We start from the raw sequence: 27,410 nt of genomic DNA on the forward strand, positions 1-27,410 counted from the left end.
TAAGGGGCCCATCTATCATTCAATATTTGAGGTGCATTCCCCCAAAACACCTGTTTTCAGGGGTTAGCCGCAAATATTAAGGAGCCTATTTATAAATGGCTGCATTTGCAATCATAGCATTGGATGTACCATCCGGAACATGCAGGGAGAGGGGCTTCAAAAGGAGCCCATCCCTGTGATGTGCCCGGAATGCTGTTGGGGCTACTGCGCATGTCAGTCACGCTGACGGAACATGTGCGCCATTGCCAGGGAAGGGTCCGGGTGAACCCTCTGCTGGCTAATTTAGCGATGTGTAGCGCATAGGCTACAGTGGCTAACACCATCTTTAGATGGCGTTAGCTGCGGGGGCCAATCTCTGGAATGCATCGCATTCCGAAAGTTGGTAAATATGGCAGTATCGCATCCCCCATAGAACCCTATGGGGGAAGTGGCTGCCAGCGGGAATAAAGATATCACAGCAGGTATCAGATGCCAGCTGCACTCCCTCCTTCATACATTTGGGGGAAACTTAATATTTGCGGTTAACCCCCGAAAGCGGATGTTTATGGGGGTTAAACTGCAAATATACAATGATAACTGGGCCCCTAAGTATCCCCCCTAATGTATTATGGAGGCATCATAGCACATATCTCCCATATCTGTTGCTGTCCCTCCATTTCCGCCGGAACCGCAACCCCCATAGGTTTCTATGGGGAATGCGATGCTGTCAGATTTATCAAGTTCCGTTATGCGAAGCATTCCAGACCTTGATCCTCGCAACTTACACCATCTGAAGATGGCGTAAGCTGCTGTAGACTATGGGCTATACATCGCAAATTTGTCCGGGAGAGAATTGCATAGGATCCCTCCCTCAGCAATGGCTGCGGCGCATGCGTGGTCTGTAGGTAATGGTTGCAGCGCGCAGGTCACTTCACTCCCGGCACATCACAGGGACAGGCTCCTTTCGGAGACCCTGTCCCTGCGGGTGCAAATTGATACATTTGGGAATGATCGCATCCTACAATGCGCCCAGAATGCTTTGCAAATGCGATCATTGATAAATGGGCCCCTAAGGGTGAGGTGTGAACAACTGGCTTAAAGCCTTTTTTACATTATTTTTTTTTTTTTCTAAAGAAAAATTTGCATTTATGAGAGATGTAACAAATCAATAGCATATGTTTTAGCTGAAACATATCTCTAGTAGTGATGGATTCTTGAGTAGTTTAACTATGTTAATTGTACTCTCTGGGGTATATTTACTACAATTAGAGTTTTTAGAAGTGGAAATGTTGCCTATAGCAACCAATCAGATTCTACTTAACATTTAACTACAGTAGCACCTTCTAGAAAATAATAGCTAGAATCTGATTGGTTACTATGGGCAACACCTTCACTTCTAAAAACTCTCACTTTAGTAAATTTACCCCTCTGTGTAGTACATGTCTTTTTTACTTACAGATTTACAAATTAGCCAAAAGTGAACTGATATGGTGAAGATGCACAACTTTTGAGGTCCTTTTAGGGCTGGAAACAAGCAAAGGAATGGAATGCAACTACATTTGTTTCAAGGCTATGTGCCATTAGTGTGATGACATACAATGCTTAGCTAATGGGGTCTGCGATGACAGGCCTACCAGACATCTGTGGACGTTCACACCTCTAGAATGTAAGCTCTAATGAGCAGGGCCCTCTTGTGCTTCATCTTTACTTTCATCTATTTCTTACCCCACACTAGGGCACCTAACACTTGGTTGCTTATGCTCTGTTGCATATCTAGTTGTTATGGTCACTAATGTAGCATTGTATATTATACCTGTCCTTGTCCTATATTCTATTGTATTGTAAGTTGCTGGTCTAATTATTTGTTTATGTAGTTTGTAAGGTGCTGTGGAACACTTGTGGCGCCATATAAATAAAGAATAATAATAATAATTATAATTAGTATGAATCAGGTGCAGTGTACTGAGATTTAACCAAACGCCATAAGCAAGGATAATGTACATAGAGACAACAGAGGGTGACTACCTGGGGAATACACACATGGTGAACCAGACATGGCTGAGTAGCTATGTACTGGGTGAAGGAAAGTTTAGCTGCACAATTTACATAATCAGTTCTGAAGACACTAAAATTAACTAGACATTAAGTAAGAAGCAAGTGTAAGATTTATGTCAGTATATTACTTTATTATTAACCTTTTATTTATAAATATCTGACATATTACACAATGTTGTACTTTCAGGTGATCATGACCTAAATAAATTATATATGCAACAACATGTATAGTACCCAAGTATGATTGAAGATCTTTAGTGTGGAATATCTAACCGTTTTAAGGCACATATCCACTTGCAGACCAAAAAACGATTGCACGATTACAACATTGTAATCAAGCAGTCGTTTGTCAGTCTGTGCTGTGCCTACACTGAATGAGCAGTCGTTCAGTGTAGGCACATCAATCATCCCTTTACATGCTCAACCTGACGTTATCATCAGGTTATTCAGCATGTTCGGCCGATGATTGATGTCGGAAACGACCAACGGGAGCGCGCATCGCCGGTCGTTTCTGACTTTAATGTGGTCAATTCATGTGCGATTCATGATCGATTGAACGTTATCGTTCAATCACTCATAGTATTTGGCTAGTGGATCTGTGCCTTTAGTCATACCAGTTGCTTCTTTTCCATGCCACAGCAGAGAGGCAAGAGTCCCCACCATCCTAACACAGTAAATAACATAACCATTGAAGTTTCTGTTTATTTTATTAATGCTTGGTGTCAACCTAAAATTATTTATCTGCTTAGCACATCGACAAACTCTGATTTGATCAATTTTCTCTTTAAGAACAATAACAAAATACTTCACAATATCAATCAGGTGGACAATATAAATTTCCTCAGAGATGAAATTATGATGAGGTATCATCCTACTACATTGACTTATACAATTACTATTTATAATTAACACCAACATACTTACTATAGATGTTCTTCTAAAGAGATTATTCTATTATTAATCAGCTGAATCTTAAAATTAAGTTTACCGCCTGCATAAGGAAGTCTAACACTTATATGGGACACGTCTTAAAGAATAAATAACTAAGGGCCTGATTCAGACCCACTCGCGAGCGGCTGTCCGCTCGCAAGTGGGTCGATGTTCTGGACTGAGCATGCGCACGACGGAGGGAGCTCCGTTGTGCGCATGCGCCAGATGCGACGAGCGAAGGAAAGTCCTTCGCTCGTTGTGTCTGATCAAAGGGGGCGTGCTGTCAATCAACATCGACAGCACGCCCCCTTTGGTAGGCGTGCCGGGGGCGTACCTCCTTGACGGGGGCGTTCCCACGGGAACGCCTCCCGTCAGAAGCCGGCCCACTGACATCACTAGTGATGTCAGTGGGAGTGATTTTGGCTCTGATAGAGCCAAAATCACTCCGGAGCTTGCGGTTGAAAACCTCAACCGCAGGCTCCGGCTCGCAATTTCGATGGTCGCGATGGTCAAGACCATCGTGGCCATCAAACTACACGCTCGTATAGCCTGTGGGTGGTGCCCCACAGCTATACGAGCGTCCAGGAGGACGCTCCATTTTCATGGAGGCCGGCCCTCATTCAGAGCGTGCGCTCTGCTCAGAGCGTACGGCTCTGAATGAGGGCCTAAATTTGTATTTTTAACTATCAACTTATTAATAGGTTTACATGTAGATCTATATATCACAGAGACCCTGCCCAGATTAGGAGCACTAGTTTCTAACGTTGCAGCTGTAGTTGGTACACATTAATATGGTGACACCACCTAACATTACCTGTACATACTGCTATTCCATGACTTTTGGCACTTCAGTGTATACATACGAGTGGAAAGGGCACTCCAAAATCCAAATTAAATTGCATGCCATGATGTGAAATGGAAATATACTCAGTCGAGTCACATTATTATGACCACCAGCTAATAACCAGAGTAACCAACATATGCAGCATGGACAGCAGCTAGACGGGCTGGGAGTGACTCAATAAGGTGCTTGTAGGTTGGCACAGGTATCTGGAGCCATGCTGATTGCAGTGCATTCCACAGCTGCTGGAGGGTGCGTGGTGGACTATCCATAAAGCGAACACAATGATCAAGGTGGTCCCACAGATTCTCAATTGAGTTCACGTCCGGGGAATTAAGGTGCCAGGGAAGTCTTGGAAGTCATGGTTGTGCTCGTCCAACCACTGTCGGACACTGTCGGAGTTTGTTCTTGGATCCCCGCTCCTTCCTATGGGAAGGAGTTCCAAAGATGCGAAGAGGTATCCGAGCAGATACCTTTGCCGCCTCCACACTACCTCCCTGGCGGCTTTGTATATGCGTGACCGCGTGTATCCGTGCCGACAGGGGAGAGGTAAGCAATGCAGCTACAGATGTGTCCTCTTACATCCTTGCTGATCACGCTACAAACGTGCGCACGCATAGCGCCATGCAATTACCCACAGCAGCATATGCTAGGGTACACTATGGCATGCAATGCTATAGAGTTGCGGTTTTTGGGACCCCAGTCAGTTTGAAAGTCTTTTCTTGCCTATATGGTGGTTTCTCTGCAACGGGGAACCTCTGAGGAATTTGAGCCTCACCGGGCAGCGTCTTCAGCCGGTATTCACTATTCATGTAGGAGATCACATTGTCTGGAAGATGCATGTTTAAGTAGAAATATAACCCATATCATCATCATAACCAGATAATATATACTGTAGTCAGAAACTTTTGTGTAGGAAAAATGAGAATTTCCCTGATCAAATTTCTGTGTCTCTCCAGGCTCCCCTGTGTTACTCCAGACCCCCAATGTCTCCATCTCCAGGCCCCTCTGTGGTTCTCGGGAAGCTGATGGATGAAATTGAGATCACCGGCTTCCCGACTGTCTAATTCCGGTAAGGTACAAATGACAGGTGTTGAAATCCCGACGCGTCATTAGACCTACACCGGGAGCCCGACACCCAACTTACCGATTGAAGGAAAGCTGGGCGACGGGCGCGGACAGTCGCGGGGGGGGTTAGGTTAGGGGCTCCCAGGGAGGACTTAGGGTTAGGCACCACCCGGGAGGTTAGGGTTAGGCTAGGGGAAGGGGGGGGTTAGGCACACCCCGGGGAAACTTATGGACAGGCTGTAGGGAAGGGGGGTTAGGTTTAGGCTCTTAGATGGGGGGTATGGTAGGCACTTGGGGAGGGTTAGGGATAGGCACCCCTAAAGGAGGGTTAGGGGGTAAAAATAGGTTAGTTAGTACTTACCTTTGTAGTTTCGGGATCTTCACCCCTGCAGGGCTTCCGCTGTTGGGGTAAATCATACTGGTTCCATAGTTCTCCAGGCTCTCTGTGTCTCTTTATCTTCAGGCCTCCATGTCTCTCTATCTCCAGGCCCCATTGTCTCTCTCCATCCTCAGGACCCCCTGCATCTAGCCATCCTCAGGCCCACCTGCGGCTCTCAGCCTTATTCCACCAGCGTCTCTCTGCCCAATTCCCCCGACCCCAGTGTGCATCACTCTTCCTCAGTGTGCATCTCTCAGCCCCATTCCCTCAGCCCCAGTGTGCACCTCTCAGCCCCAGTGTGCGTCTCTCTGCCCCATTCCCCTGACCCAGTGTGCGTCTCTCTGCCCCATTCCCCTGGCCCCAGTGTGTGTCTCTCAGCCCCATTCCCCCAGCCACAGTGTGCATCAGCATCATTCCCCAGCCTGTGTCACCCCAGCCCTGTGTTAACTCCAACCCCCCCAGCCCTTTGTAGTCAGCTCCAAGCTCCACCCCAGCCCAATGTACAGTTAGCTCCAATCCCCCACAGCCCTGTGCAGTCAGCTACAACCATACCCCCCAGCCCACTGTGCAGTAAGCTCCAATCCCCCCTCCCCCCAGCCCTGTGCAGTTAGCTCCAACCTTCCTACCCAGTCCCTTGTGCAGTCAGCTCTAATCCCCCCTCAGCACTGTGCACAGCTCCAATCCCCCCTCCCCCTCAGCACTGTGCACAGCTCCAATCCCCCCTCCCCCCTCAGCACTGTGCACAGCTCCAATCCCCCCTCCACCTCAGCACTGTTCACAGCTCCAATCCCCCCTCCCCCTTCAGCACTGTGCACAGCGCCAATCCCCCCTCCCCCTCAGCACTGTTCACAGCTCCAATCCCCCCTCCCCCCTCAGCACTGTGCACAGCTCCAATCCCATCCCCCTCCCTGCAGTCACCGCCAGCACTTACCTGCTGCTCCTTTGCTTTGTTGCTTGTGGGAAGAGCTGCTGCTGGGCAGGCACAGCAGCTCCCATGGTGGCCATTTTTTATTTTATTTTTTTAAGTGAACTGGGCTAATGGGTGGTCCTGTTTACCCCCGGACCACCCCCCAGTTTTTCCTATGCCACCTGGTTAGTACTTTGTTGGGCCACCTTTTGCCATTATTACAGCGTGAATTCTTTTAGGCATGAATTCTGCTAACTGTCCGTATGTTTCATGGGGAATATTAGCCTGAACAGTCATGAAGCTGCAAGAAGGATCCATGCTTTGTGCTGTTGTTTCCATACCCTTACCCTACCATATTCTTACCCTACCATCTGCATTGTGTCATTTAAAATGTGATTTGTCAGACCACATGACACATTTACAATCAGTTAATGTGGAATTCATGTGTTCCTGAGCAAACTGGAGGCGTACAACCCTGTTTACACCGGATATCGATGGGGTATGGACGATGTAATATATGTAATGTAGTGTCCATTGAGAGGTCATCTGAAATGGTCCCTGTAACTTGACACACTCTTGCCCACCTGTGGGACTGAATAAATCTGCACAATCTTTGTTCCGCTCTAGAATCCAGTAGCTGTTTACAGCCACATGTATGTGCTCAGCCCTAGTTTTTCTTTTATCTAATGGTCCACTCTGTGCAGCTCCTAATAAGCACAGGCAAAGCACAGGAGCTAGGGACCAATGATTTAACACCTGTTGATAGGTGAAGACTCCTTAAAGTTGAATGCGCAGGTGCTTGAACTTCTGACTCTTGCATTGCACCCTTCGGGCACCTCTCCGCTTCTATACAGGCTCTTAGTCTCTGTGTAGGTGATGATGTAGAAATTATAGTGAAATACTAATATTATTATGAAACAATTCAGAGTGTAATATATTACTTGAAATTTATTAAGAGACAAATGCAAGTGCATACTCTAACTATGCTGAACCTAATAATATAACTGCTAAATAGCATCAAAGAGGTTATTTTCATAATAATGGCCATAATTATGGGCCTGCCCACCGCATCCAGGGGACCTCTATCAGGCAGGTCCCTGACACTCCTATGACCTCCATCTTCATATGCTGCCTGCAGTGCTGTCCACGTGTCATTTGCTGACACTTTCCCACATACTATAGAGCACACAAGCGTGCTATGCTTAAGTCTATTGTATTCATGGCTCTTTCTATATCATCTGGCCTTGGACCTGCACCTGGGTATACTGTGACCTTCCACAAACATACACAATTTAATTGCATTTCCATAACAAACTTCCATTTTGTATACTTTTCTGCACCATTTAGCTTGATTAATCCCATTATGGGCATTGGCCCTGATTCAGAGCCGGACGCTCTGACAGAGCGCTCGCTCTGAATCAGGGCCGTCCCTGCTCCTTTTTGGAGCGGCCTCCTGGCCGCTCGCATAGCTGTGGGTGAGCGACGAGACCCTGCGGTAGGGTCTCGCTGCCGCAAGCCCAGGAGTGCTTTTGGCTCTATCAGAGCCAAAAGCCCTCCCACTGACATCACTAGTGATGTCAGTGGGGCCGGCCCCAGACGGTAGGTGTTCTAATGGGAACACCTCCGTCTGGGCAGCCACGCCCCCGGCACGCCCACCAAAGGGGGCATGCTGTCAATCACCATCGACAGCACGCCTCCGTTGGCTTGGCCATCGTTATTCGGGTCTCGCGCGTGCGCACGACAGAGCCGTCTCCGTCGTGCGCATGCACACTTGGGCACCATCGACCCGCTTGCGAGCGCTCGCGAGCGGGTCTGAATCAGGCCCATAGTTCCTGTGCTTATGCTTCTTACTAACATAACTATCAGCTTCTTTGCTGTCACACTGCATTGGAAACAGTCTGTACTGTATTCTCCTTGTGTTGTGCATGTGACTAAGATGGTATCTGTGTGCTGCTGAGGGCATTCTAGTATCTTGGGGTCTGTGTACTTGATTCTTGTGTGCCTGGGCCCTTAAACTGTTGGAAATATGTGTGTAAAGGTTTGATGGTATAGCAGAGATTCTGTACACACCAGTGGATGCCCTGAGACTAAGAACAGCCTAGTTAACCAGTGAAGTGGTTTTATTGAAGAGAAAATGGGTGCAGCCATACTTACTAGCACACACACTGGTATATGGAGCAGAGTGGGGTAACATACAACTCACTAGCTGCTGAGTACTGTATATGTGGATGTGGGTAGTGGTGCAAGGGTGCTGCAACAGCATTCTCTTCAGCGATAATACTGGGTCTCACTGGAGCTAAGTGAAAGAAAACTGACTTCCACTGTGACACTCAACACAGTAACAAGATGGCGCCGCACATGTGTAGTACTTAGGTCGGTGGCCATCATGGAATAGGGAATGATGCCTCCCTGGAGGATCAATGTGGAGTCTGTGCAGTAGTGCTCTCTCCATTCTCAACACCCCTCTGGGAGCATCCTGTCATATGCTGCTAGATTAAAACTACTAGCAAAGAAATGTAATTATTGTGCATTATCAAATGGCCTCTTTAGAGACAGGATTGTATGTGGGAATTATAATGATGTGAAAAGAAATTAACACTAGACACTACTATACACATGCATGCTGCATGAGCAGTACAATAAAAGTGCAATATACAGTAGTTTAAAAGACAGTCTGATGCAAGCTCCTACAATATGTGCAGTAGCAAACATGCTGTGTGAATTGGGGCAGTCTACATACCCATGAACGCCACAAATGTCCTGCTTTCAATATTTGCTACAATGCTTGTGGTAAACAAAATAATTTTGCATGCTGGTGGAGGTCTAAGCCTAAAGATGATAACTTACACTGCATGCTCCAGCACCGATGTCACATTGTAGACTATCGCCCAGAAAACACTCCAGACACCGATCACTGCAAGAGTATTGCACTCAAGCCCGATAAGGGTGAAATAACACCTATTGGCAAGGTAATCATGACCATGGGTGTGGCCACGCTGCAATCCACAGACTTCCCATTGCAGTTTCATATAGGATACAGTAGAGATGTGTGCGGACCCCCATGTTTTAGTCCTAATTCATCATTGTGTCTTCACGTGTTTTGGGTTTGGATCTGGATTTTTTTTTTAAAAATGTATAAAAACACCTAAAATCATGTAATATTTCCAGTCAATTTTGACCACTTCACAGCTCTCATTATTGTTCAACAATGTTGCCCAAAGGCTGGCTGGCTAAACTAAGCAACTGAGCAGTGGCACAAACACATAGTTTAAAAGAATATAGCGCATCTATGAAACATTGCGGTATAGCAGTGGCAGACAGGATGGCAGTTTAATAAACTATATGACCCCATAGAAAGAATGTTTTCATTAATCAAGAACTAGATCAGGCAGAGGCCCGAGGGCAGTACAGGGAAGTAGAGGGGGAGTATGTAGTGGAAGGCAAGTAAAAAGATTGATCAATTAATTTACAAAATTAAAATTGAGACACGGCCTTGTATCTTCTTGTTTATATTACCAAATTAACAATATTAGAAATGAACCTGTATATACCCCTGCCTATACCTTCTGAAAACCTTCCTATAAACCTCTAAACACAACACTAATTGCGTACGCAGTATGACCGCAAATAAAGACAGGAGTGGAATCTGTGGTTCCAACACACAAGTATTATTCAGGTAAAAGTACAGTCAGTTACACGCAATCTATACATACATAATTTAGGCGTAAAAAGGAAATAATACAGACCCAAGTACAGTATACATACGCTGCGCCTCCGGACCCAGAGATAGACCTCAGACTAGTACATACAACCTTCAGCATGGACTCCTAAACCAGTATATGTATTTATTCCCCCCAGGCTAAAGCAGGACAAAGGGGACATTTCCTGCTGATATCATTGGTTCCCAGAGGAGAAGCATATGTTACGGCACATTTAACAGGTTGTTTCAAATAGACTTTCCCTGCCTCTAACAGCCGGAGTCTTTCTGGTAACGCCTCCTGTAACATTTCATCAGCTAAACATTTTGTTGCTTGTAAGTTCTGCGATCCGTAACTTGAGTTTGCATGATGCGATCTCTCCACCGATAACACCGGGATGCTGTAAAAAGCGTATGCATCAGAACGAGACCAAACACACCTTGCTTATCATGTATTATACCTTAGTTATCAAAAACCATTATTTCTTAGCATTTAAACTAACTTAACCAACTTGAATAATGCATTTTGATGCTTATGGAACCTTATGTGTGAATATGAAATGTGTGAGTATTCGGGGTTTGATATAAAGACATATTTAATGTGTGTGTGAGGATAATTGCCTTGTCTCTAACATTTTAGCATGCTGGGCCAGATAGTTCTACTTCTCCTGTCAGCAGGCCCTCTCACCTTTCCTGTGTCATTGCAGGAAGCTTGCTTACTTATTCTAGCCAGACCACCCGTAGTGAACAAACACTATGCAGGAAACTTATCTACCCAAGCCAGTTGTCACCTGGCCACTTGCTTCATATGATAATGGTCACAGATGCCTTCGCATGATGCTAATGGTATTATCACCACATGTACTAAAATGTGAGTTTATCTAAAATGGTGCTTAGGCGGCCATTCGCAAAATGGCGTCTTGCGATCGCATTTCTAAAATGGAGTCTTGCGGCCAGTCGCAAGATGGCGTCGCTGTGATTGAATTTTAAACTTAACTTGTCTTACTCAATTATTCAGCTTCGACAGTCCACCCTTTGATAGCAAACAACATGCTATCACAATCTGTTATATAAATTTATTTTAGGCTTACATTTATATATTATTTAGTGTTATTCTTGGATGTCACAAGGTGTTCCTTAATCCATCAATAATATGTCTCTGGGTGGGGACATAAAACTACTATTATACGCACACCGCGGATCTTGAGAGATCATGTGACAGGTGTGGGAATGCACCAGTCTTATAACAGCAGTCTTGAAGGGGAATTTGAGACTTTACATTATCTGAGGTGTTCTATAAATAACATTTCAATAATATCTTCTATGCATGTCTAAATATTATACATTTAAATGATGGTACTTCCTAGCTCAGGGTTGTAATGCAGTTCTGTATCTACCTCGGTATACATATTATCATTTCTGACCACCATCATAATTTCATTCTTTCGTTTTACTCTATTTTTACATTTTCCACACTTCAACACAATAGGAACACACCGGACGCATATGCCAATTATTATGATGACAATCAGTATAAGGATCAAGAATTTGCCTATGCTGGCGATCACTTCCTGGACCCATTCCCCTAGACCTGAGAACCATTTAACTGGGTTCAGCCATGACACCCATCCTTCTATCTTTTCCCCTGCTTCAGCCACTGATGCGTTATGGTTTTTATGAAATTCCCACTTTAGCTGCAGAATCTCATCCATCTTCTGGTCTATCACCTCCTTAGGGTCGCTGGTATCATTGGTGACATAAGTGCAACATTTTACTCCAAATTGGGTGGCTAACATTACGCAATACCCTCCAGTAACAGCGGTTAAATAATTCAACACTAGCCTGTGTTGCACTAGTTCTTTCTTGTACGCTTGCAATACTCTCCCCGTGTACCTGAATGTGTCATCGTACATCTTGGTGATATTATCTATTAATTTAGCAAGTTCCTGGATATATCTAAAATTTAATGTACCCCTAGCAATTCTGGTGGGATCCAGGGCGACTAAAACTTGGAAGCCAGTTGTCTCACTGATTAACTGAGCGGCTTTATGCATATCACCAGGTATCATATTTCTCTTGCCTCTGTGTTCATATTGCGTGTGAAGATATGGTGACGGTGTGTTTTTATGTATTCCCAACATTTCAACATGTGTGAGGGTCATAACTTCTGGGACTACTCTTCCAGATAACACAAACCTTCGGAACTCGGGGAGAGCCATTTATACGCTTTTCTTCCACATATAAAATATACATTATCAGGGAGAACATAAGGAATGGTATGCATCATTATCATTAAACACATTTCCCTTGCAAACAATCCTATCTCAGGCTCTTCCATCTGGTATATGCAAGTTTCTGGTTGTATTATTTTAGCACAATAACCATCTGGTACTTTACCAATCATTTCTTTGGTGGAACTCAATGTATACCGGTACCTAAAATGTTTTCCACTTGATTTAATTGAGCGTAACAGATCATAGTTTATGGACTCATTATCAGCTCTTTGTGAGAAGGTCATCGTCTGATTATTCCCCGTCACTTCCCAACCTCCGGGTTAATGGGGTTGGTTATGTTCAAACATAAATGTGATCTATCTACTTGGAATTGATAGAGTTTGAAATGAGGTGGTTTGGATGAGAGGAATTTTCCATCCAAAGTTTTTCCCTTTTTGTAAATCTAAAATTTCCGTGATATTCAGCGGAAATGGCACCAACCCTACATTATGCTGTCCCTGTGGCACATGTGAACACACCCAGCAATCAGTTTGATTTAACACTTTGCCTACCATGCTGTGATAATCCTCTAAAGGATACCCTCCCCAGTATGGGTTATATTTAGGTTGGCACCATTGGATACAGTTCTCATCAACTAGGGACCCACAAAACTCACAAATACAGGAATCTTCAGACGATAAACCTCCACACCTTCCCCGAGTATCCGGAATGACAGCTCTCTTAACAATAACAGTACTAAGATTGGTCAGACACTCCCCTGATTGGCATTGCACTCCTCCTTTCTCCACTCCATCAGCACTGCCATCAGCTCCTGTTTCCTCAATCGGTCCCCCATCACAGACACTGGATATTCCCGAACTGACCAGGATGGTGAACACTCTAAAAGAGAATATGAGAATGAACACAGCAGGCCTGTCCATTTTAACAACAAGTCCTGCAAAATTTCTCTCGGTTCAGGTATCTCACTACAACCTTTTCAATCCTCCCGGAACAAGTTCGCGAGCGACAGGTCCACACTATCAGCCTTGTCTCTGCCTTGTTTCTCCACCGGTTGATTTACCTTTTTGCAGTGAGTGGAATGGACCCAGGTATCTCTCTCGGCCACCTTCAAAGATGTAGTACTCATCAGCAGCATTGGTATGGACCTTCCCACCGATCAGTCAAACAACCTGAACGCAAGAAATTTCTGATCATTACATATTCTCCTGGTTCAACATCATGACAGCTAGTTTCAGGCATATCATTAGACAACAATTTCAATTTCTGCTGCTGTTGCTTTAACTGCCTACTCATTGATATAAGATACTTTACAGTTACCTCGTTGTTACCCTTCAAGTCTTCCTGGGGACTTATAATCAAATGAGGTTGTCTGCCGAATAGTATTTCAATTGGGGACAGATTCAGAGGAAACCTAGGAGTGGTCCTTATGCTATGTAGGACCAAAGGTAACGCTTCTGGCCATCCTAGTCCAGTCTCTGCCATGATTTTACTTAGCTTATTTTTAATAGTTCCGTTCATCCTCTCTACCTTGGCACTGGCCTGCAGTCGGTAGGGGGTGTGAAGTCGGCTATTAATAAACATATTTTGAAAAACATCACCTGTGAAATGGGTACCCCTATCACTCTCAATGATTCTAGGGATACCGTACCTGCATACAAATTCTTGAACTATTTTCTTGGCAGTAAATGCAGCAGTTTTAGTGGCCGCTGGGTACGCCTCAACCCAGTTAGAAAATACGTCTGTGCACACTAGTACATACTTAAGGTTCCTGCAGGGTGGTAATTGGATGAAATCAATTTGTATCACCTGGAAAGGTCAATCAGTCGGTGGAATGTGGGACAGTTCGGTAGGGATCGCTTTCCCTATGTTCTTTCTCAAGCAGGTCAGACAGGACATTGCTATCTTCTCTGTTTCTGAAGAAAAACCTGGTGCGCACCAGTATGCCCTCACCAACTTGCACATACCCTGTTTGCCCAGGTGAGTCAGACCGTGTGCTGCCTTAGCCAGGCTGGGGTAATATGCCTTGGGGGCTACTGGCTTACCATGTCCGTCCCTCCAGAGCCCAGAGGACTCTTTCCCACACCCCTTGGACTTCCATATGGATTTTTCCTGAATTGAACACAAATTTTGCATCTCAATTAATTTCAGCATATCAATGGTTTGGAATGACATAATTGTTTCAATCGGGGAAGACATTTTTAACCCTGCTGCCCATTTTGCAGCTTCATCAGCTCTGTTGTTGCCCAGTGACACCGGGTCATCCTCACATGTGTGGGCTTTGCATTTAATTACTGCCACTGCCTTGGGCAGTTGGATTGCTTCTAAGAGATGTTTTATGTGTCGGGAGTGTGCAACTGGTGTGCCTGCTGCTGTCATAAAATTTCTCTGACGCCATAGAGCCCCAAAATCGTGCACCACCCTGAACGCGTACCTCGAGTCAGTGTAAATGTTAGCAGATTTGCCGTGCTGCCAGTTCACATGCTCTAGTCAGTGCTACTAACTCTGCCACCTGGGCTGAGTGAGGAGGACCGAGAGATTTAGCTTCCATGATGTCTGTGTCATTTACAACAGCATAACCTGTACATAATTCACCTGTGTCTGTTTGTCTATGACAACTCCCATCCGTATAGAAAGTCACATCCACATTCTCTAAAGATGTGTCATGTATGTCAGGTCTAGCAGTAAAGGTCTGATTCAGATATGTCATACAATCGTCAGTGTCATCATGTCTGCTGAACTCACCTCCCGCCAGCAACTCCTCTCCTTACACCCTTTGTACATCATGTTGTACATATGGTAGGTATGTTGCTGGATTCAGCGTACTGCAACGTTTAACAGTAATATTTGCAGGAGCAATTAGGGCTAGTTCCCATTTGGTGAACCTAGCCGAGGAGACGTGTCTGGTTTGATCTGAGTTCAACAGAGCAGATACAGCATGGGGAGTGTAGACAATCATATCATGGCCCAATACTATGTCCTCACTTTTACTCACCAATAAAGCGGTAGCTGCTACACTTCTCAAACAGGTGGGGAGTGATCTTGCTACCGTGTCCAATTGGGCACTGTAGTATGCTACGGGCCTACTGGCATCACCATGTTTTTGTGTAAGGACACCTGCAGCACAGCCATCAGCTTCCGTACAATATGAATCAAAAGGTTTTTCATAATCGGGTATTCCCAATGCAGGAGCTTTTGTCAGGCTATCCTTAAGATTAAGAAAAGCCTGTTCTGATTCCTCCGTGTGTGTGACGCGATCGGGCTTTGAGGAAGAGACTAGTTCCTGTAAAGGCATCCACACATTCCCAAGAAGGTACGAATTTGCTGTTGATTCTGCGGCAGTGTCATGTTTTGTATGGCCTGGATTATGTCATTTGTGAGATGTTGTAACCCCTGGGTTAGGCAGTGTCCCAAATATTTTACTCTGGGCTGGCACGGCTGTAACTTGTCCTTAGCCACTTTGTGTCCTGTATGCGAGAGATGAAGTAACAAAAGTTTAGTATCATTCACACATGACATAAAAGAGTCAGAACATAGCAATAAATCGTCCACATATTGAATTAGAACTGATCCATTGGCAGGTTGAAAAGCTTGTAAACAGTCATGCAATGCCTGGGAGAAAATACTGGGGCTGTCTATGAAACCAAGGGGGAAATCGTGTCCATGTATATTGCACACCTCTGTATGTGAATGCGAATAGGTACTGACAGTCATGGTGGAGAGGCACAGAGAAGAAAGCAGAACAGAGGTCAATGACAGTGAAATGGGTTGCATTTGGTGGGATCTGCATCAGGATGACAGCTGGATTCGGCACTACAGGGAATTGGCTCTCTACTACCTTATTAACACCTCTAAGGTCTTGCACCAGCCTATAACCCCTCCCACCACTCTTCTTTACTGGAAAGATGGGATTGTTGGCTACACTAGCTGTACGAACTAAAATTCCCTGTTGCAATAATCGCTCGATTATTGGAAACACCCCTAGTTCTACTTCCTGTTTTAGTGGGTACTGGGGAATTTTTGGAGCTTGCCTACCGCTTTTTAAGTTTACCATTACCGGGCTTACGTTTGCCATTAATCCAGTGTCCTGTCCATCTTTTGTCCAAAGGGAATCTGGAATTTGGGACAACATTTCATCTACTTGTGATAGATTTTCTTTTAAAACGGTAGAGTGATACATTATCCTTTGAGGAGTGTCTAACATATCCCGCACCTCGTATACCATTCTCTCTGGGATATCTAAATATACACCATCAGGGGTGCAATATATGACACATCCCATTTTACATAACAAGTCTCTGCCCAGCAGGTTAGTAGGAGCCGCAGCAACCAGGAGAAAAGAATGTCTGGTATGCAACGGCCCAATACTAACCTCTGCGGAGTTTGTTAAAGGATAACGTTCCACTCTACCTGTCACACCCATTGTTGGTATTGTCTCGTTGGTCACCTGTAAATTAACGGGAAATTTCATCACTGACTTGGTCGCCCCTGTGTCTACAAGAAAAGGATATTCAGTACCGGCTACATCAACCATCAAGACCGGTTCTTCCCTAGTACTTCCCGTTAACCTGACTATCTGTAGACTACAGGTATGACCTGACCCCTAGCGTTGGCTACCATTCTCCAATAAAGCATTTATGGCTACAATTGGAGCTGGTGCTTGCTGAATATTTGCTGATCCCTGTGCAAATCCCTTATGGGGATATCCAGGTTTCCCTTGGTGTGGGGTCCATACTCTTTTTACTGTGCAGTTTCTAATTAAGTGTCCTGTTTGTTTGCAATTAAAACATGTACGTGATTCAGGTGAAAGCATGTGTTGTTGTGGAGTTTGAGCAGAGGGTAAGGGTGGTGGATATGGGCAAGGATAGGGAGGGTAAGGGTATTGTGGGGGATAAGAAGTAGGTGGATATCCTGGGACCTGTGGTTGCATTGGGTTAGTGGGATAGAGTTGTGTTTGTTGTTGAGTGGGGTTAGTGAGAGCAACTTGTTCTGACATGAGTGTGTGTGCAAGTGCAAGCGTGTCTGTTGGCTGTGGTGTTACCGTCATTCCCTCCAGAGCTTGTATACTGACAGCCATTAATTTTTCGCTCTGGGTCTCCCTCTTTTTTGAGATGTTTTTGTCATGTTCTATGGCAGACTCTATGAGGTTATCTATTGTAAGTCCCCTCCAGCCAGGCTGTGAGGTCTGAACCCGAGTTTTTAAATTCTCTTTTAAACCGTCCATCAATATCGTGACTATCATTCCCCTGTGGTGAATGTTATCTTTAATATCTTCTATCCCAGTGTACTGGGTGATAGCCTGCAGAGTCCGATCGCAATAGTCTTCTGCAGTTTCACTCTCCTTTTGTTTGATTGTGAAGATTTTGTTCCAGTTAACTACTACAGGAAAATATATACCCAATTGAGTCACAATGCGGGAAATGTTACCTTGGTTTACTTGGTCTGTTAAGGGAACGTCGCCATCCAATACACAATCCGTGATAAATTTTGTCACGTCGGTATTGCGTGGTAGACAGGCCCTTAACACTACACGCCAATCTTTATTAGTGGGCTCATGAGAACTACCCAAATTTCTCAAAAATCTTTTGAGATTTGGCTAATTCCTTTTTTGGATCAGGGAAATCATTTATGATGGAATTTAGTTCTGCCCTTGTCCATGGACAATGCATTACTACTTCCCTAGAGGGCACTACACCGTTTGCATCCACATTTCCATTCGGAACAGTTATTGTCTGAATGGGATGCAGACCGGCAGCATTGCTACCTCTGACCTGATTACCTGGCTGGGGGTTTAATCTGCTGCTGCTACGTATGGTATTAACAACTTCCTCAATGGGTGCAGAGTGTATTAACACTTCCCTTGCTGTTACCGATGGACATGGCGGCACCACCCGTGATTGTGGTGATGCAGCATCTATCATTTGCACAGCATGGGAAATGGCAGACATTACAATAGGCTCATCATCTACGTCATAAACATTTTCTTTATGGTTACTTAAGAGGGGGTACAAATTACTTGTTACATTTTTGTTGGTATTTTTGGTAACTGTACTTGCACCTCCGTCCACATAAGGTGGGGGAGGTGAGCGTGAACTGCTACCTTGCCGCACGTGCGCGCCAATTTGCGGCTCGCCCGTATTGCAATTCAGCGTCGTGGATGTATTTTCTGGCAATGCGTTCGCAATGCTAGTTTGCGTCGTTTGCACATTTTTAAGCCAAGCATCCCCTTCATGCTGCCATAGTTTTAAACATTCAAAATACTTAATCTTTTTCTCTCGGGATCGCACCATACTGATGTGATCCTGGACATTATCTAACACATTTTTGTCAAAACTACCAATTCTGGAAAACGGTCTAACACTCTTCCTCGTCATATTAAACCATATATCACAATACCTTATTGCATAAGTACCGTAGTTGGTATGCATGATACGACGGGCCGATCTGATCGGCGCCTCCATTAGCAGCACATCATTGCTTAACATCTCTACTGTTTGCGTGGCTCCCATTCTGAGACAACTCCTACGCTTTTCAATGAAAATTTAAACCGGTGAAAGACAATCAAGACACTTTCACTTACCTGTGGACGATTTAAGTCGGCGGCGCCCACACACCTGGATAAGATTTAGTAAGGCAACTTCCACACCTGGATAAGATTTGAAGCAGGCCACTTCCACACCCGGATAAGCTTTAGTAAGGTAACTTCCAGACCTATGAGAGTTTATATGTCGGCCACTCTCACGCACCTCTATACAACAAAGACAACATGTACACCTGCTACTGTGTTTAGAACGGTAAGCTGCTTACCGAGCGACTAGGCTAACCCTTGCACCTAGCCCTTAAGGATCATACGATACCCTTAACTTTAGGGAATAAATTACCCCTACCAACAATACACTCACTGTTACACACTTTTTCCTGCGCAGAAAATTACACGTTTAACCCAAATATTGGTAATAGAAAAAAAAATATAAACCTCAATGGCTTTGTTCAAACACGTGGCAGCAGAATCGGAAGTGCGTATACGCTATTGTGCGAATGGCCGCATACACAATTATGCGACTACCACACAACCGTATGACTTTTTTAACTGCGTACGCAAAAATGCATTTTAGTCGCGTACGCAATACTGCGGCACCCCTCTAAATACAAGGTTCTATCAACAGGAAAACAAACTTTTTCCTCTCTTGTCCCTGGATTCTAGTCAGCTTCCTTAATTCACACGGAGATGGATAGCGATCTTTCAGCACAAAGCGGTTGCAGGCAAACCCTGCATGTGGCCACTCCACCCTTTGCTGAAATATCGATGACCGTATGTACCGTGTGAGCAGGTAAGTGACTTCTTCACGAGCCCCCAACTAACAATATTAGAAATGAACCTCTATATACCCCTGCCTATACCTTCTGAAAACCTTCCTATAAACCTCTAAACACAACGCTAATTGCGTACGCAGTATGACCGCAAATAAAGACAGGAGTGGAATCTGTGGTTCCAACGCACAAGTATTATTCAGGTAAAAGTACAGTCAGTTACACGCAATCTATACATACATAATTTAGGCGTAAAAAGGAAATAATACAGACCCAAGTACAGTATACATACGCTGTGCCTCCGGACCCAGAGATAGACCTCAGACTAGAGACCCCTAGTACATACAACCTTCAGCATGGACTCCTAAACCAGTATATGGGCACATGTATTTATTCCCCCCAGGCTAAAGCAGGACAAAGGGGACATTTCCTGCTGATATCATTGGTTCCCAGAGGAGAAGCATATGTTACGGCACATTTAACAGGTTGTTTCAAATAGACTTTCCCTGCCTCTAACAGCCGGAGACTTTCTGGTAACGCCTCCTGTAACATTTCATCAGCTAAACATTTTGTTGCTTGTAAGTTCTGCGATCCGTAACTTGAGTTTGCATGATGCGATCTCTCCACCGATAACACCGGGATGCTGTAAAAAGCGTATGCATCAGAACGAGACCAAACACACCTTGCTTATCATGTATAATACCTTAGTTATCACAAACCTTTATTTCTTTGCATTTAAACTAACTTAACCAACTTGAATCATACATTTTGATGCTTATGGAACCTTATGTGTGAATATGAAATGTGTGAGTATTCTGGGTTTGATATAAAGACATATTTAATGTGTGTGTGAGGATAAGTGCCTTGTCTCTAACATTTTAGCATGCTGGGCCAGATAGTTCTACATCTCCTGTCAGCAGGCCCTCTCACCTTTCCTGTGTCATTGCAGGAAGCTTGCTTATTTATTCTAGCCAGACCACCCGTAGTGAACAAACACTATGCAGGAAACTTATCTACCCAAGCCAGTTGTCACCTGGCCACTTGCTTCATATGATAATGGTCACAGATGCCTTCGCATGATGCTAATGGTATTATCACCACATGTACTAAAATGTGAGTTTATCTAAAATGGCGCTTAGGCGGCCATTCGCAAAATGTCGTCTTGCGATCGCATTTCTAAAATGGAGTCTTGCGGCCAGTCGCAAGATGGCGTCGCTGTGATTGAATTTTAAACTGAACTTGTCTTACTCAATTATTCAGCTTCGACAAAATAATACTAAATATGCTTCATAATTCTGTTGATTTTGATTATATTTTGTGAGGTACCACATTAGTTCTAGTTAAAAATGTTTAGCAAATTATTAATGTGTTAAAGCAATAACCAATAAATGTTTGTATATGTAAATAAGACAATCACCAATGTACCCAAACAGCCAATAATTAAAAAAAAACAAGTGGTTTGCGATGGCACTGCCACTTTTGTGGCTGAAGTGCTTGGTTTGTTTGGGCACCACAAAGCAAGCTACCGATGGGAATAAGGTGGCTAACAGCGTTGTTAATAATCTTTACACTGGGAAGATGTAATTATCATCCTCCTCACCCTCATCAGTGTTAGCATCATCATCACACAATATTAACTCATCCCCACTGGAATCCGCCATTACAGAAGTCTCTGTACTTTGTTGCATTTGCCGGAAAGGTCTTCCTCATACATACATTTGTAGTTAATTTTTATGAACATGAGTTTCTCCACTTTGAGGAGCTAGCCTTCTACGCCGAGCACTCACAAGGTTCCTGGATGTGCTAAACAGTCTTTCTGAATACACATTGGAGGCTGAGCACCTTAAGTACACCAAAGCTAGTTTGTAGAAGGGACTCCAAATTGCCTTTTTTTTCTACCAGTACTAAAAAGGACTGTGCAACATTCTAATTGTGGGTAATTCTTTTAAGCCTGACCAGATGTCAAAATGGTGTTTTACTGTGTGCATTGAGTTGCCTCATCATCCACACCCCCAGTGGGTCACTTGGAAAAGATCATTTTTTTCCTGGCAGCAGCATTTGCAGGAGAAACTACAGCAGGTGACTTCATCGTGTCATGTACCATTTAAGCTCACAACTTGCTGGCAAGGAGCTCTGTGCATCTCTCAAGATCTGTGTCAGTTGGAAAGAAAGACATTATGTATGGCTTAAACCTAGGATCAAGCATGGTTGTCAAAATGTAGGGATCCAATTGCAAGATCTTGTTAACCCTTTGGTCCTGGTGAAGCGAATAAAGAAGTTGATCTACAAGTCCAACATACTTAGCAAAAAATCACTTTGTTTCATCTCTTCCTTCAGTATCTCTAGCTGCTTTTCTACTAGCTTTATTAAGGGAACCACCTGACTCAAGCTGGCAATGTCTTAATTTACTTCATTAGTTACTATTTCAAATGGTTTCAGTAGCTTGCATAAAACATAGAATATTCTCCAGTTTGCTAGACTAAGGTACATTCCCCCTCCTCCAATGTCATGGGCAGTTGTGTAGGTTTGGATGGCTTGCTGCTGTAAAGGGTGGAATTCCACCTAGGGGTAAATTTACTAAAGTTTGATTTGGTATTCGATTTTATGAATCTCTAAAATCATCTGAAATCAAATTTAAATCGATCTGCAAAGTCCCTTAACAAATCCCTCATTTACTAATATTCGATTTTGCATTCGATTTTCAAATCAAATTCAATTTTGGTCGATTTTAAGAAGGGATTTTGTGTTCAGTTTATGAAATCCATTCAAAATCAAAAAGGACTGTGTGACATCCTAATTTGTACATTGTCATTAAAATAATCCTCCACCATCCTATTGATGCTTAGTGTATCCGATTGAATCATGGTAGAGGTGTCAATAATTGTGGACAATTCTTTTAAGCCTGACCAGATGTCAAAATGGTGTTTTACTTTGTGCATTGAGTTGCCTCATCATCCACACCCCCAGTGGGTCACTTGGAAAAGATAATTTTTTTCCTGGCAGCAGCATTTGCAGGAGAAACTACAGCAGGTGACTTCATCGTGTCATGTACCATTTGAGCTCACAACTTGCTGGCAAGGAGCTCTGTGCATCTCTCAAGATCTGTGTCAGTTGGAAAGAAAGACATTACATATGACTTAAACCTAGGATCAAGCATGGTTGTCAAAATGTAGTGATCCAATTGCAAGATCTTGTTAACCCTTTGGTCCTGGCGAAGCGAATAAAGAAGTTGATCTACAAGTCCAACATACTTAGCAAAAAATCACTTTGTTTCATCTCTTCCTTCAGTTTCTCTAGCTGCTTTTCTACTAGCTTTATTAAGGGAACCACCTGACTCAAGCTGGCAATGTCTTAATTTACTTCATTAGTTACTATTTCAAATGGTTTCAGTAGCTTGCATAAAACAGAGAATATTCTCCAGTTTACTAGACTAAGGTACATTCCCCCTCCTCCAATGTCATGGGCAGTTGTGTAGGTTTGATTTTCAAATCAAATTTGATTTTGGTCAATTTTAAGAAGGGATTTTGTGTTCAGTTTATGAAATCCCTTCAAAATCAAACTTCAAATCCCCATTAAAATCGAATGCAAAATAGAATCCAAAATCGACCTCAACGTCCTCATTACGTCCTACGGGGCCAAATGTATCACATGTACACTAATTAATAGGGGAAAAAATTAGAAACACTTGTGCACACTCTAGAAAAATGAAAGTGATTTATAATTTCTTCATAAATATAAAATGCTCATCTTAAATATATATATACAGGTTGAGTCTCGCATATCCAAATATTCCAAAATACGCAATATTCCAAAATACAGAATTATTTTGGAATGCCTGAGATAATGAAACCTTTGATTTTTGATGGTTCAATGTACACAAACTTTGTCTAGGGCACAAATTATTAAAAATGTTGTATAAAATTACCTTCAGGCAGTGTGTATAAGGTGTATATGAAACATAAATTAATTTCATTTCTATACACAAACTTTGCTTGAGCCACAAAATGATTGAAAATATTGTATAAAATACCTGCAGGCTGTGTGTATAAGGTGTATATAACACAGAAATGCATTCTGTGTGTATATTAGGGTCCCATTCCCAAGATATTTCATTATGATATGAAAATATTCCAAATTACGGAATATTCCGTTATCCAAAATACCCCTGGTCCCAAGCATTTTGGATATGGGAGACAACCTGTATATATAAATATGTATATATACATTTATATGGATATATATGCTGTGTATATGTGTATATACATATAATTTAAAAAAAAAACATTTTTTTTGTTTGCCTGGTTATGTCGGCTGAACCCCACCATGGGTGCCTGTGTGCACCTTTTCTATGGGGCCCCCAAAGAGCTAGTTATGCCCCTGATACTGCAGGTAGGTGCACAGCATAGCATAGCTGAGAGCAGCCACTATTCCTACAGACAGACTGCCCCACATGCTTTGGCATCACAATCAATTTCCAGCCAATAGAATGGTGTTTAGAAGCTCAAATCGACTGTCTCTCATTATTCTATTAATTTGGGAATTTCAAGTTCGATTTTGAATTCGGTTTACGTTCGATTTTCAAATTGAATGTTAGTAAATGAAGGGCTCCTACTGTATATTTGACTGTGGGAAAACATTGATATTTTGCCTATATTCGATTTTGAGTGAAATTCCATTTTCTGTTCGATTTGAGATTCGATTTTGGCTTTAGTAAATCTCCAATATCAAAATCAAATGGAAATCAAATGGAAAATCGAACAGAATCCAAAATCAATCTTTAGTAAATATACCACCTGGTGGGTACCTCTTGCTTCAGTTGGTGGCATGGCAAACTGAACTGTTCTTGCAGCTGCTGCAATTTTCTACATGTAGTTGCTGAATGCCAAAAATGTCCAGAAATGTTTCTGGCCACTTACAGCATCTCCTGCACACCCCTTTAATTTTTTACAATTTCATACCACCAAGTTTATCGTGTGGGCAAAACCTGGGACGTGTTCACATTCACCCAGTCACTCTCACAATGTTACATGCATTATCGGAAATGGCAAATCCTGAGGAGAGTCCCCTGCCTGTGAATGAGGGTTGATATGCTGCTGCTGTTGCTGAAGGCGATACAGCCACCAGGGGGACTGTCACAGTCATGTAAGCTTTCATAGACCAGTACCACATGTCTATGGTTAAGTGAATAGTGGGTACAATGGCATTTTCTAGGCCAAGAACTAGTTTTTTTACTGTTCATATTGGTACAATCAAGGAATTGCTGCACCTGTAAAATAGAATCGAGATGAAATTTGGTAGCGTGGACATAGAACCTCCAATTAACTGTCTAAAACGAGTTGGGTATGGGTTCCCGGCAGTCGGAATGTCGCCAGTCAAAATACCGACAGCGGCATCCCGACAGTCAGAATCTCGACACCCGTAGGTAATTATACTACCACAACCCTAACCCCTACCCTGACCCTTCCTCCCAGTTGCCTAACCCTAACCTCCCCCCTAATGCCTAAACCTAACCTCCCTCTCCCCGCACTCTAACCCTAACCCTCTCTCCTTAGTGCCTAACCCTCCTCCTAGTGCCTAACCCTAAACCTAGCCCTCCCCTAACCCCCGATACTTACCTTCGGGATGCCGGTGGTCGGGATACTGGAGCCGGGATCCCGACGCTGTGGGGATTCCGGTTCCGGTATTCCCATCTAAAACAACATGCCATGATGGCATATACTGGACGCAGATCTACTGCTATAGTCATCATGGCTTAAGTGATCTGCTATGCAACTGAATGGGTCTACTTTCATACTTGCTTCCTCTTGCAAAGGATTGTTTCACATTCAATCTTTGAAACTAGTCTTTTTGGTCCCTGTCTGGGATGAAGATTCACCTCCAGCAGCAGCAGCAACCCTAGTGTGCAAGGATTTTTCTGGGGAATTCTGAATAGGGGAGGAGTCAGTTAGCTTTTCGCAAATTAGATGCAGGAGGACTATCTCCGATCATTAATGAGGAGATTGAAGATGAAGGTGTTGGCAGTGGAGATTCCATGTGCTGGGATCTAGCAAAGAGTTGGGAGCTAGCTGATGCTTAACTGCTTGTTATTATTTTATCCTTATTCTTAGAGTGTTAAGCTAGTTCCTGCCAAGACACATACTTAACCCCACAGATAAGTAGCATTTTTTGGGTATGACCACACTACAGAGAGGTCACAGCTCTGCCAGTTTTTACTCATTGATATTGAATTGAATTGGTTGGTCTTCCATGCTGCTGCTATTTCTTGCTTCAATGCAATGCTCCCTTCCAACCTGGTGCTCCAATTTTTTTATGTGCATTTTCCTGTTGTCTCTGCTGATACCTCCCAGCATTGTCTTGGTGCTGTCTGCCTGCAGCAAAACAAACCCATTGGTTTTGCTTCCAGGACCTTTATGAAGACTCATTACGCTCAAATTGAACAGGGACTGTAGGCTTTAGTCTTTTCTTGTCAAAAGATTCACGACTGTATCTATGGGCATGTGATGATTGGGACAGACCCCCAACCCCTGATCACCATTCTCTGCAAACTCCTGCATACAGCCTCCACACAAATTCAAAGTTTCATGCTCAAGTTCTAAAGGTACCATCTTGTGGTATACAAACATGGCAACGACCTCCATGTCGTTCATGCCGTATCACTTGTGGACCCTCTGAACTCAGGTGTCCCTGATGCTGATGATAACCTGGATGTCATGAAGTTGATGTTCTGTCATCCAGATTCATGGAGGAGCTCCATGATGCCACACTCAGGGATGACCTCTGTTTTCGTGTCTTCTCTTGCGTGGCTGGCCTACTTCCTCCAACAGTCTTGTGACCTTAAGTTTTTTCTTTGCCTTCTGTGATAAATTGACCCTCTCAGATGGCATCCTCCTGCGTAGTCAGTATTTAGTGATACCTTATGTCCTTCAAGGTATCTATGCTCAGCAGGACCACCAGGACCAGCCTGGGTGTGAGGCCACTATATGACAAGCTAAGGGTGCCCTGTTTTGGCCCTCTATGGCTGCTGACAATTAGCGGGATGACTATGCCTATGCCCCCTTGTGCACCTTGTGTTAGTGGATCGTATTCAGGTTGGTTTGCGATAGATTGTCTTCCCAAACTGACAAGTGCCACAGTCATTAACACAATGAAAAGACACTTATCTGCACATGGCATACCATGCAAGCTATTTACTGACAATGTCATGCAGTTCATGAGTGGTGAGTTACAGACGTTCACCAGTGAATGAGACGTGTTTATGGCAATTTGAGAAAAACTCTAGGATGGACTTCCCTCTTTTGCTCAATGCTTTCTGTCCAGGCACACCCACACCATCATTCCCACCTCCAAGCTCAAACTTAGGGCCTGATTCAGATTTGGGAATAGAGTAAGAAAGAGCAAGTAACTGTGCATCTTAATAAAACCATGCTGTTCTGCAGAGGGGCAGATGTGAAAAGTACAGAGAGATTTAGATTTGGGATGGGTGTTTCCAAACTGAAATCTAAATTGCAGTGTAAAAATAAAGCTGTCCAGCATTTGTGGGCTACTTGCAAAAGCAGCCAGTATTTACCTCACATGCAAAAATAACGTATGTATTTGCACCCCTTGCATTGCAACATGGTTGTCCAGGTACACAGTTACTTGCTATCTCTTACTCTATTCCCAAACCTGAATCAGACCCTTACACCATAAGTTCAGAACAATGAGCAAGATGAATTGACATAATCCAGGTTGCATCTCAAAGCCACTTTTGAAAGACCATCCCATTGCTTAAAACCGTTGTCTCCTAACTGCAGGGAGCTTCCAACAGGCCCAACAGCTATGTGGTACAATCTGCTGGTGCTTTGTATGAGTGCACCAGGCACCACCTCCGAGGGATGATCCAACACCTCCACCTGGCCCAGGGTGCAGTCATCCTGCCGACGACCCTAGAACAGCCACTGATACTGTCCTTGTCCCTCTTTGACTGCCTGCCTTTGCCTGTTGCTGCATTATCCTCCTGGAACTGGCCGGCA

Source organism: Taudactylus pleione, unplaced genomic scaffold (genome assembly GCF_031769625.1).
Source record: "Taudactylus pleione unplaced genomic scaffold, aTauple2 ptg000095l, whole genome shotgun sequence".
Lineage (NCBI taxonomy): Eukaryota > Metazoa > Chordata > Amphibia > Anura > Myobatrachidae > Taudactylus > Taudactylus pleione.